Source organism: Puma concolor, chromosome A1 (assembly GCF_028749965.1).
Source record: "Puma concolor isolate L17-30 chromosome A1, mPumCon1.1.hap2, whole genome shotgun sequence".
Taxonomy (NCBI): Eukaryota; Metazoa; Chordata; class Mammalia; order Carnivora; family Felidae; genus Puma; species Puma concolor.
The window spans coordinates 220,832,585-220,844,786 of NC_141667.1; the positions used below are offsets into that span (position 1 = coordinate 220,832,585).

The 12,202-nt window shown below is 32.5% G+C and overlaps 1 long non-coding RNA gene across 1 annotated transcript in view; it reads right to left on the bottom strand.

Annotated features, from left to right (window-relative positions):
• Nucleotides 1-12,202, bottom strand: part of LOC112861611 (uncharacterized) — a 52,125-nt gene that overhangs the window by 34,334 nt on the left and 5,589 nt on the right. Inside the window, exons 2-3 of the long non-coding RNA XR_015253416.1 lie at nt 11,603-11,697; nt 4,314-4,380 (exon numbers count right to left, since the gene is read on the bottom strand). This is a non-coding gene — a long non-coding RNA (uncharacterized LOC112861611). The remainder of the gene's footprint in view (nt 1-4,313; nt 4,381-11,602; nt 11,698-12,202) is intronic.

Below are 12,202 nucleotides of genomic sequence, written 5' to 3' on the forward strand. Positions count from 1 at the left end.
ATTTGATATATTTAACTAAATTAATATCAACTGATCAGTAAATTTGCAAACCTTCCTTACCACCAAATGCTAAGATTATCTAGCATCCTTATAATTTTTTTTTTTTATTATAAACATTATTTACTACTAATCCAAGTGCCAAAAGAGCAATTTGTTCTTTTGTTTTTTCTTTTGGTAGTCTTTCCCCCAGAAACATTCACGTTATAAAATTATTCAAAACAATTAAAAATTGCTCATAAGTGCCACAGGTAGACAGCAATTTAACACAAGAGTAAATTTCAATCATGAGATTTCAGCTATTTTTAGCGAGTCATACCAAAAGCATTACATTTTTATTGAAAACAATAGATTCTATATCATTTGCCTTATTAACTACTTACTGCCCTACTGATTTACAACATTCTGATTTTATTTGCAGTACTTTCATTCAGCTCCACATTTACACTATTTATAATTCAAGAACTGACAATATTTTCTAAAATGGTATGACTACATGCCATTGCTATTCTATTGCTAACTTGATAAAAATTCTAAAAACTTATCTAGATAATCAGTCTAATGTAAGGAATTATTTTTGTTATTTCTTCTTACTAGACTCGTTTTTGATAATAGACAAATAATAAGTCTACTGATTATAAGGTTACTTGTTTCCATCACTTCGGTTTACAGGACTAACAATGACAGCACAGACTGGTTAATATTCTGCTTCATCTTCTGTTTCTTATTTAGAGTCAGGGTCTTAAAGTTTTTGCTGTTGTAAATTAAAAAGCAGCAATGATCGTAATTGCTGACAGTGCACCTAAAGATATTATTTTATTTAGCACCAAATGATGGATCTAGTTATTTTAAATTTATATAACAGAAATATGTAATTTAAGTGTATGTACCCAAATTTACAATGTGAAAAAACAAAACACAGCTTAAAAATCTTAAAGTGACCGGGGCGCCTGGGTGGCGCAGTCGGTTAAGCGTCCGACTTCAGCCAGGTCACGATCTCGCGGTCCGTGAGTTCGAGCCCCGCATCAGGCTCTGGGCTGATGGCTCAGAGCCTGGAGCCTGTTTCCGATTCTGTGTCTCCCTCTCTCTCTGCCCCTCCCCCGTTCATGCTCTGTCTCTTTCTATCCCAAAAATAAATAAACGTTGAAAAAAAAAAATTTTTTAATAAAAAAAAAAATCTTAAAGTGAGAAAAAAGAGAAAGAAGTATTATTTTAGAGAGGGGACACATGAGCGGGGGGGGGGGGCGGGGGGAGGAGAGAGGGACCGAGGGACAGAGGGAGAGGAACAGAGAGAAAAGAGAAAGAGAGAGGAAGAAAATCTCAAGCAGGCTCCATGCTTAGCACAGAGCCCAACCTGTTTTTTCTTTTTAAATTTTTTTTAAAATGTTTATTTATTTTTGACAGAGAGAGACAGAGCATGAGCAGGGGAGGGGTAGAGAGAGAGGGAGACACAGAATTGGAAGTAGGCCCCAGGCTCTGAGCTGTCAGCACAGAGCCCAACGCAGGGCTCAAACTCACAGACGGCAAGATCATGACCTGAGCCCAAGTCGGACGCTCAACTGACTGAGCCACCCAGGCGCCCCAGAGCCCAACCCTTTAACCCTGGGATCATGACCTGAGCTGAAATCAACAGTCAGACAATCAACCGAGCCACCCAGGAACCCTGAAATATGATTATTTCTGAATGTTTTATGTTAAGCAACAACCATTTAAGAGCTTTAAACTGAAAAAAAACCTTGAAAGAGATTTCCTCTCTTTACTCAATTTATAAAAATGAACCCAAAACACTGCCATTATTTAATTCAGACAGCAATGAATATATAAAACATGAACATTCTACAACTTCTAGAATATCCACATCCCACAAGTGGGGAACAGCTTAAAAAAATTCCTTGAAGAATGGCATTAAACGAGCATAAGAGAATGACAAAAGAGGGGATAACCACGCATAATCATATAGAATCACTGACTACTGTCATGATGTACCTATTTTTCTGGGTACTGACTGGAAACATCACTATCTTAGTAACTAAGATTAAAGAGAACTCCATACTACCTAGAACAGACAACAGAAAGCATTCCAATTATAAAATACAGCAAATGACCTATGTTTAAAAGATGCTGGAAAATATCCAGCTTATTTATTTGCTTAGAAATTTACAAAGGAGATGAAATAAGGTTAAGAATGTGACATTATCTATGCTTTTAAATCTGTTAGAAGTTAAATGATACCTATTTCTTTCTGAAAAGTCAACTACCCTCCAATCTACAGGAGTGCAATACCAATCAAAAAGATTTCTTTTTCTAAGAGTAAGCTGAAGTAAAACTGAGCTGGCTTCCAAGGGACCAATTAAGGAACTTATGCCTGGGCTATATAGGATTCTCTGGGGATTTGCAAATGTTTCCATTCTAGTTTTCCAGAGACAAAAATATAAAAAGGAAAAAAAATTAGAGAAGGAAGTGACCTGTGGCATTTGGCCACTACTCTTCAAACTGGCTCATTAATAAAAGTCTTCAATATTTAATTATTTCCACCCAAAAAACTATTTACTGAGTTCAGTGGCAGATCTTCTATGATAAGGTCACTCCTTGACACATAAACATTATTCACAGAGTCACTAATCCAATGGTATTAGATATGGTAGAGAAGAATCTGCTGCACTAGTTTTCACTAAAACAGGGCCATCGCTCAACACCACAAACAGAAAAAAGGTGCACTTAAGTTTCTTTTATTTAGGGATGAGCTCAAAGAACAGATGGAAATGAATCGTTATGGTAGCTTGACTTTAGAGTCTCAAATATTTTTTAAAATATTTTTAAAATGTTTTATTTTTTATTTAAAAAAAATTTTTTTTTTCAACGTTTATTTATTTTTGGGACAGAGAGAGACAGAGCATGAACGGGGGAGGGGCAGAGAGAGAGGGAGACACAGAATTGGAAACAGGCTCCAGGTTCTGAGCCATCAGCCCAGAGCCTGACGCGGGGCTCGAACTCATGGACCGCGAGATCGTGACCTGGCTGAAGTCGGACTGCGCCAGCCAGGAGCACCCCCCTTTTTTTTTTTTTAATTTTTTTTTTTTTTCAACGTTTATTTATTTTTGGGACAGAGAGAGACAGAGCATGAACGGGGGAGGGGCAGAGAGAGAGGGAGACACAGAATCGGAAACAGGCTCCAGGCTCTGAGCCATCAGCCCAGAGCCTGACGTTTTATTTATTTTTGAGAGAGAGTGTGCATGTGTGCGAGAGCTCAAGCACAAGTTCGGGAGGGGCAGAAAACGGGAAACACAGAATGTGAAGCAGGCTCCAGGCTCTGAGCTGTCAGCACAGAGCCCAATGCAGGGCTGGAACTCACAAACCTGTAAAACCATGACCTGAACCCAAGTCAGATGCTTAACTGACTGAGTCACTCAGGCACCCCAGGGTCTCAAATATTTTTAGGAAAATAGTTATCTTGTGTATTTACCATGACCTTGATTTGAGTTTTTCTAGGGGTATGACATTAATTTTAGCTAACCTGTTAAAATTTTTTCCTTAGAATTTGTAAGTTTCTCAAAAGTTAAATGAATCAGGGTCCAAATGTTTATTCTAAGAAAGAGATGTGCATGTATGTATGTATAAAAGGAAGGAAAGGGATTGCCTTCCTGTCTTTCCCACTTTCTGAAGTTTAACAGCTAAATTTTAAGTATCTCACAGAAAAGTGTGCAGGGTAATTTAGTGAAATATAAAAACAAATAAATGAAAAAACTCTCTCAAGTGGAGAGAATCCTTCCAATTTATAAAACCATAAAATAACTATCAATAAACCTGACTAATAGGGGGCACCTGGGTGGCTCAGTCAGTGAAGCACTCAACTCTTCATTTCAGCTCAGGTCATGATCTCACAGTTGGTGAAATTGAGCCCTAGACTGTACTCTGCACTGACAGCGTGGAGCCTGCTTGTCTCTTTCTTTCTCTCTCTCAAAATAAATATGTAAACATTTAAAAAAATAAAAAAAAATAAACTTGACTAATAATAATAAAGATAATTACTTATTTATCAATTCCTTTGGAGGACAAGTGTTTAAAATTGTGATTCTCAGATTTAGAAAATAGAGCCTTGCTGTAAAATACTTTCCAAAATAGAAAACTTATTCAAAGCAATGGCATTATTCTTGTTCTAAACTGGATTAAATTAATACCAACCTTCAATGTGTAGGGGGTAAGGGGAGATAAGAAACTTGTCATTCAGAAATAAAGCAACACCTGTAGCGAAACACTAACTTTTTATAGCAATGGCAGAGGTTAATACTAAATATTAACTGAGAGTTGATACTTACAAGGTAAGAATTGCTGGGCTAAGTAGGGGACTATTTTATTATGGTCTTCATTTTATCTTTATTAAACCTAGGAAAAAAAATAAGAGTGAAGACTTTAAAAAATTGATCACATTATAGAAGTTAATAAAATTTTCAGCTAAAGTTGATAATCACAGCTTTCTGATCCTTATACAGCACAATCACAGATTATGAACACCAAGCAGCATTTACCTATTTCAGTCCAAAGTGTTATCATTAGTTTTTAAAATTCACTTTTCTATTACTATTACCTTCTCAAAGTTTAAAAGTCAAATATCTAAGTGCAACTAAAACTCACACTTCATGTCTAACTTGGAGCACACTCAGCTTCTAGAGGACATCATCTAAGTGCAGATATTTTAAGATAAATTCAAGATCATACCTCAAGATTGACCAATCTTTCTCTCACACACATACACACATGTAACATGTATACAAATGCAAAATGTAAAAATCCATATATTGCTTAATTCCAAGAATTCTACTGTAAAACAGTATAATACAAAGCTTAAGTTGGAGTTTCAAATGCATAAACAAATTCTGAAAATAATGTTATGATCGATAGCCATAACAAAAGAAAATACTATTGTGAAACTGTCTGAATTCAAGGGTAAATGGAAGAGCAGTGATAAGAAAAATTGCCTCCAAGGCTGTTCTTTATTTACAAAAGTAGGAAGTACTATTTCTATTAGTTACTGTAAGATATAGAACAAATAGAATAAAGTCATCCATGCTTTTAGGAGCATCCTAAGTATACATCTTATTGTAGAAGATCTTCACCAAAATAAAGACAGCACATTTTTTGATATATTTGAAAAAATATTTCAAATCCACAGGAAAATTTCAAATCCCTGGCCTTCTCATGGAATTCTAATATTCTGCCAGGCTTATTTTGCTTTACGTATTTTTTTTTTTTTTAAAGAAAAAGCCTATGCATATAGTTGAATCCTTTTCGTACCATACCCTGATCCCATTCCTTTCTCTCCTAATATAAAATTACAATCTTGAATTTGGCATTTATTTCCTATACATGCTTTTACACTACTACTACTATAAAATCAAGTACTCAAAACCATATCATTGCTTTCTAGCTTTACATAAATGCTATATATCTTATATAAATATTATATAATATACAACCTTTTGCAACTTGTTTTTGTTCGCCGAAGACACTCATCTATGATCACACAGAGCTCTCACTTAAACAGCAGTATAATAAACAGTTCATCATATGACTATGACACAATTTGCCATTCTCCTGTTGCTTAACATTTATAGTACTTTTGATTTTTTCCTATTAAAAATAAAAGTAACTATAAGACTTTTTCATACATGTCTCAGTTTACCTAGAACATCTAGGAACGGAATTGTTGGGTTCAAGCCTATGTATATCTTAAACTATACTACGACATTGTCAAATGCTCCCATAAGCAGCATATAAGAAGTTCTTCTTTATTTTCTCCAATGTTTGGAAGTATATTTAAGAAAAACAGCCACTATCCAGAGGAAAAGTTTTAAAATTCTTAAATGACCAAATCCTTCTGTTTTTATCAAGTGTAGGTCTAACATAGGCATACTAAATGTACCAGAGACTAAAATTTGCCCCAAGATACTTGAACAAAAATAAAGCTCTCATAATACTGATTTTCTTCACATGATTGAGGAAATAACAAGACTTAATCTAGAACTACTGTGGTAGAGATGATAAGATTCAGAAGTAGTTACTGAGCTTGGATCCATGACGACCAAAGGGGCTGGGGGGCGGGGAGAAACAAAATATAAATGGTTTATTGATGTGAAGAATCCTCCCCCATATCATTTTGGGCAGTACTCCTCACATGTGGTGCTTCTAAAAGAACTCATGTGGAGCTTGTAAAAAGTACAAATTTCTGAGTCCCAGCTCCAGAGATTGATTCTGCAGGTCTGGAAAAATGCTTTATTCTAAGTTATTCCGGTACAGGTGGTCCATAGACAGTTTATGTCGTAATTCATAGCAAAAACAAGATATTTTTAATATAAAGGATTATGTAACTCACTTTTTGATTAAGAGCAGGTAACTAAAATGTTATCTGTTAAATTACATCAAACACATTAAAGACAACATTCTAGTATTAGTAAAAAAAAAAAAAGTAATTTCAATTTATGGTTGAATACATTTAATTTCACATTAGATCAGGTTTTGAGCTCATTTATTATTTCAGACAAAACTAACACATACTACAACAAAGCTTGTTTCAACAGTATTAGCAGGAAATTTATATTCTGAGTTTACTGTGATTGGTAAAGGAAAACATTAAGAGTAGGAGTGATTAGTTGTAATTTTAATGAAGATGACCAGGGAAAAACTATGATTACCTTTTAAAAAGAATGCTACCGCAAATGTCAAGACTTTAAATTGGGATATTAGGCTTATACAAAATAAAATGTCATTTGTAGTTTTCTACCTACACTTCATTAACTACAGATGAAATCTGAACATTAATAGAAATCTAACATTCACTTCCTTGTAACTATAACCTACTGGAATTATTTAGATACAAAAGGTGAGAAAAATGCAGATATTTAGGTTACGCAAAGCTGTGCAAATTTAAATTGTAAAAATAAAAAACACCATTCTGTATCATTTGATATTACAAAGACCTAATTCCAAAAGATTTAGAATAATCTGAACTTTCAGATATAAAACATTTTAACAGTAAGAAAAAGTAAAGACTTAATGACTTTCCACCTGCAGCCTGCTCTGTCTTTAGTTAAATACAACACTAAGTAGTATGGGGTATTCTTTTTAGTTATAGTGAAATCAGCAAGAATTTGGCCTTGTTTGTTTGGGCTATAAACAAAGATAACATGGGCTCAGAATATGGCCCCAAAGTGAAAGAAACACTCCAATGTGGCCATAATCAACTTCTCTTTCCTTAATACAATACATAACTTGTGTTATCAGCAACTTATTAATAGTTTTTTTCCAATCTACCAGCTTAAAAGTGAAAAACATGAAACATACCATGCATACTTCCAGAAACAAGACAGTTTTCCATTCATACGTGAAATTAACAGAACAAAAATTAAATAACTAAAGCCACAGAGTAAATAATAGAAAAATGTAAGTCTAAGAACTGTAAGCAACTACTGTTCTTTCTGCAGCTTTGGGAAAAAAAGTACCTTTTGTCAAAAAAAGTATTTATTATGCTATATATGGGTTATGATAGTTGGGCCCTTCCTACCTGGTCTGTAAAAGCTGGTGGGTGTAGGCTCCTTTGGCCACCATTATTGCATATTGATGCTATTCTGTACAACAGCTGACATGCAGCAGCAATCTCCCAGCCCCTGCTCCCAGCTGTAAGGGACAAGAACAAGGGCTGTGGTGATACTTGTTTATTCATTGTTGCTGCTGCTGCTGCTGAAGCAGCAAGCTAAGAAAAGCATATGCAACTGACACAGAAGACAAAAATGGTTCAGGCCCAACCTACCTAGCAGGTCTGCTTACATCACTATATGGTACAATTATTTAAGAATTTTTTTTTTTTCTTAAAAAGTAGGATGGGAAGAGAAGACAAAATTAGTGTTTTGATTAGAAAGTGAACTTATAATGTATCTAAGGAAAAAAATTAGTGACACATGTAATGATCTTCAGCTCCTAGTTTAAACTGCTCAATTATCAAAATTCTCAGAAAAGTTTTAGCCAGATTTGCCATGAATTCATAAATTCATATTATCTTTCCTATCCATTCTCCTGGAAAATAAGAAAGTATCTAAAATTTAATCAAGAAATGAAATTATATTTTGCTTATAAAAAGCTCCAGACTCCCAAGTTCCACATATCTAATCATCACCATATGTTTGCAATCAGACCCTATTAACAAAGAAGATTTTTAGCCCATAAACTTTTTTTCTTTTACAAAAAAACTCCAACTATTAAAAAAATTTCCACATGTAATTTATCTACTTTAATGTGTAATATGAAGCTAAAAACTTAGTACATAATATCAAATGAGTAACAAATAGAAGTATTCTGTCAAATTATCTTTAAATTTAAATGTGATGCTATTTATATCCAATAGCATTAAATTAATACTTCAATTTTAAATGCAATCCTTATCTTTTAATGCCTTAAGCAATTTTTGATTCTGGAAAATATTTAAAAACTCAGGAAAATTAGGACATCTATAAATTATTTTTTTAAATGCTAGAACTGGCTGAATTTAAATAATATCTAGTCAAGAAGGCTAGATTTGGGATTAAAAATAAAAGTATAAAACAGAAATACCTAAAATTCAGATAAAAACATTTTGTGGGGAAAAAAAGGGAAAAACCCAATCTTTTATTTTTATCAAAATTGAAAAACAACTGTTCTGTTTAGCAGCAGTTCAGTAACAAATAATGCTAATAAAAATAAAAGAAATAATTCTGAGGATCACAGGGTAACAAAAATACTATAATACATTTATTATGAAAGCCAAACAATGGAAAAAACTAACAGCAAATATCAAAAAAGGATATTTAAAAATTAAGACACAAAACAGTAACAAATTAATGAACTATTAACCAATGGATTAATCAGTCTCAGGAACTACATCTGAAATACACTACATGTTTCTCTTCCAAGTGACTCTAATCATGAAACAGGAAAGTAAAACTAAGCCAAATCATACATGTTAATAAAATACCAAAACTGTGTTTTGTCGTGCTAAGAACTGAAATTTTACTTCAAAATGATATTTAATGAAAAATTTAAATCTTCCCATTACTTAAATATTGTTTTGAAAATGGTTATCAGAAATTATAATTCTGAAAAGAAAAAATAGACTAAGAATATATTTTATTGGTTGGTCAAGAAACACCACAAAATACACACATACAAAACTGCCTCAAATAAACATTTAAAAAATTTTCTAATTGACTATTCTTTAATGAATCCACAGCAACATTACAAAACCACAATAAAGAAAGTTGTTACAGCTGAGAAACTGCTTAAAATACGTTGTCCTTATAAACTAGAATTATCTACCAATGACAATGAAGAATTTCAAGTACCTGAGTGGACATGTTAAATTTTCTCTATTCTAGTTTATCCTAATATTCTTTCCCTGCTAAGGATAACTGTTTCAAAAAAATTTGAACACTGACAGTGTAACTGTATTTTAGGAACAATTAAGAATTTTTCCTGAAAATGAATGTTTTTTAACCCGGAAAATGCATTTAACCCAGAATATAAACACTGTCCAAATAAGAAGTGTATCAGAGAAAAAAAACCACAGTAAGTCTTTTTCCCCAAATCCTGATATGATAAAGTACTTACCAAGGCTTAGATATAGATAATCAGGTTTGCAAATTTAAAACACTTAAAATCCGTAGAAAATGTCCTTTAAGGGGTAAAGGATAGCCAATCACACATAGCAGTAAAAGCCTTTATTAACCTGTCTTCTAAAATAACACACACTACCAATTAGGTTAAAGTTTCTTATCCTGTAAGAGCTGACCAAATACAAGAAAACTATTAATATTTGCACCAAATCTCTTACATGTTAGATTATTTACTAAGCTAAAAATTTGGAAGTTTATAAGCCAGTATATAGTTATAGAGAGATGATTTTATGGTGCTAAATGTTTGTGTCCAAATAATAAGTTTTGATAACTTAAAAGATCATAAATCATAAACTCTCTAAATTAGAAACTCTGGGGATTGATGTCTTTATCTAAAATATCAACTCAAAAGCTATCACTCTTCCTCCATTTAACAATAGGCTGTGTGCAAAGATATCTGGATTGAAACTGATAAATTGAATCTGGATTTGTTTTTATTTTTCAGACATTCAGAAACCACATTTTTCACTTTTCATCTTAATGTTTTCTAATCTGAAAATCACTGGCTAAGTTAGAGGGGGAAAAAGTTGTATTCATTTCCATCTTATTTAAACTAAGCTGCTTATTTATAACATTCTCAAATCTAAGCTATGAAGACATTCAATACCCTGTATTTATCTCCAACAGTATATAGTGACACCTTACAGTATAATGATATCAATATGTGAACTCTGCCCTTATATTAAACTGATTTCTATTAAATTTTAACATTTTATTTAGCTTTAACTGTTAATGGATTCACATTCCTGGATTATCTAATATCTTATAATAAATGCTGAATATTAGTTTTTAAATATTTTGTTACATATCTCAATGTTTAAACACACATTAGAGAATTTGCTTTAAAATAACTGAACATTTAAAGATACAAGCAGTTATATGACAATTACACTTCACTCATAAGACAAAATTAACACTTTTCTTAGGAAAACAAATCTTTGCTACCTCTCCTGTATCGTAAGCATATAAAGTAAATATTTTTAGGTGAAAAAAAATTTAAAGAAAAATTCATATTATGCTCTATTTTAGTAAACCTCACTTTAGCAAATACTTTTTTTAAAAATACGTTAGGGTTAATACTTTATCATGTGATTAATATTTTTACCATGCAAAAATTAACCAATGCTTAGTAATATTGTTCAGTAAGTTCATTTTCATTATACCAGGTCACTGTTTACAAAACAATCAAAATTTTTATTAGCTAAGTATCTGAAACCTTCAAAAAACTAAAAATCAAAGAAAATATACTAGAAAAGTGGCTCTGTGATAAAGTATTTTGGAGGCAAAATTAAGTCACTGGAAGTTTTGGCATTCTACATTTTTATAGTCTGTAATTTTTGATATGAACAATTTATTTTATTCAGAGTACCTATGAGTAAGATACTAGTTTCTGCTTAAGAAAGTGGGTTTTTCAGTTTCAACCAAAATGCCACTTTTGGTTAGGATGGTATCTGGAATACTTTAAATTCTCTTAAAATAGTCTCATTAATCTTACCTAAACTTATAGGCTCTACCTATCATTATACCTGTCAAACAGCCAAGCACCAAATTCTATTTGATTTAAACCTTTCATTTTATGAGATGAAAAGTGTACTATTTAATTCTTCTTTATATACCAGTATAATAACCTTAAAAAAAAAAAAGAAAAATCACTATATATATTCTTATTTTTAGAATGAATAAATTCAGTTGGGACTGGATCTAATAAAAGTCGATGAGAATAGCAATTATATTAAAAAATGTGGAGTTTTAATAAGAGAAGCCTACCTGACCACTTCACAGATTTCTGTCTATTAATAAATCTTCATTGGTTTTAGCTCACCTAAAAGTTCTAGCTTTACTAATGGTCTAGTCCAATTATACTGCAAAGATATGAAATAGTATGCTTTTAAAATTCATTAGTATACCTTAATCTCCTATCATGTTCCAATGCATTATGTGAGTGTTCAATCAGAGAAGTTAGGTTGTTCTCCAGAATTGGCTCTCTCCTAAAGGTCAAAACCTGCAATAAAAATGTCATGTATTATAGCATGAAGACACTCAACAGATTTCCGCCTCCTGCAGTTCCACAGTTGATCCCTGAACACGAAGGTAAAAATCTTCAAAATGACCCCAATCTTGCCTGTGTTCAAAGAAACCCTAACTTGAAAATAATGTTTTTTAAGCAGAAATAACTTGATTAGAAACACCTGTGATATGCTTTATCATCTGAAGCCTCTTCAAACAAATCAGATTAATATGTTTCTGCTTTCATTTCTCTTTAGGGCATTCATTTTCAAAGGTGTGTGTGTGTGTGTGTGTGTGTGTGTGTGTGTAAGTGCTGGAGGACTGGTAAAGGTGACTCCATAAGGAAAATATCAGAAATACAGTTTGTGTTTCTAAAACTCATAAAATCCACAGTTAAAAGACCTACTCAAGAGACAGAGATAAATTTTTAACTACCTTTCTCCCCAAATTATCAAACATTTTAATGATGACAGAAATTACTATTCTTAAGTTTGGTCTTT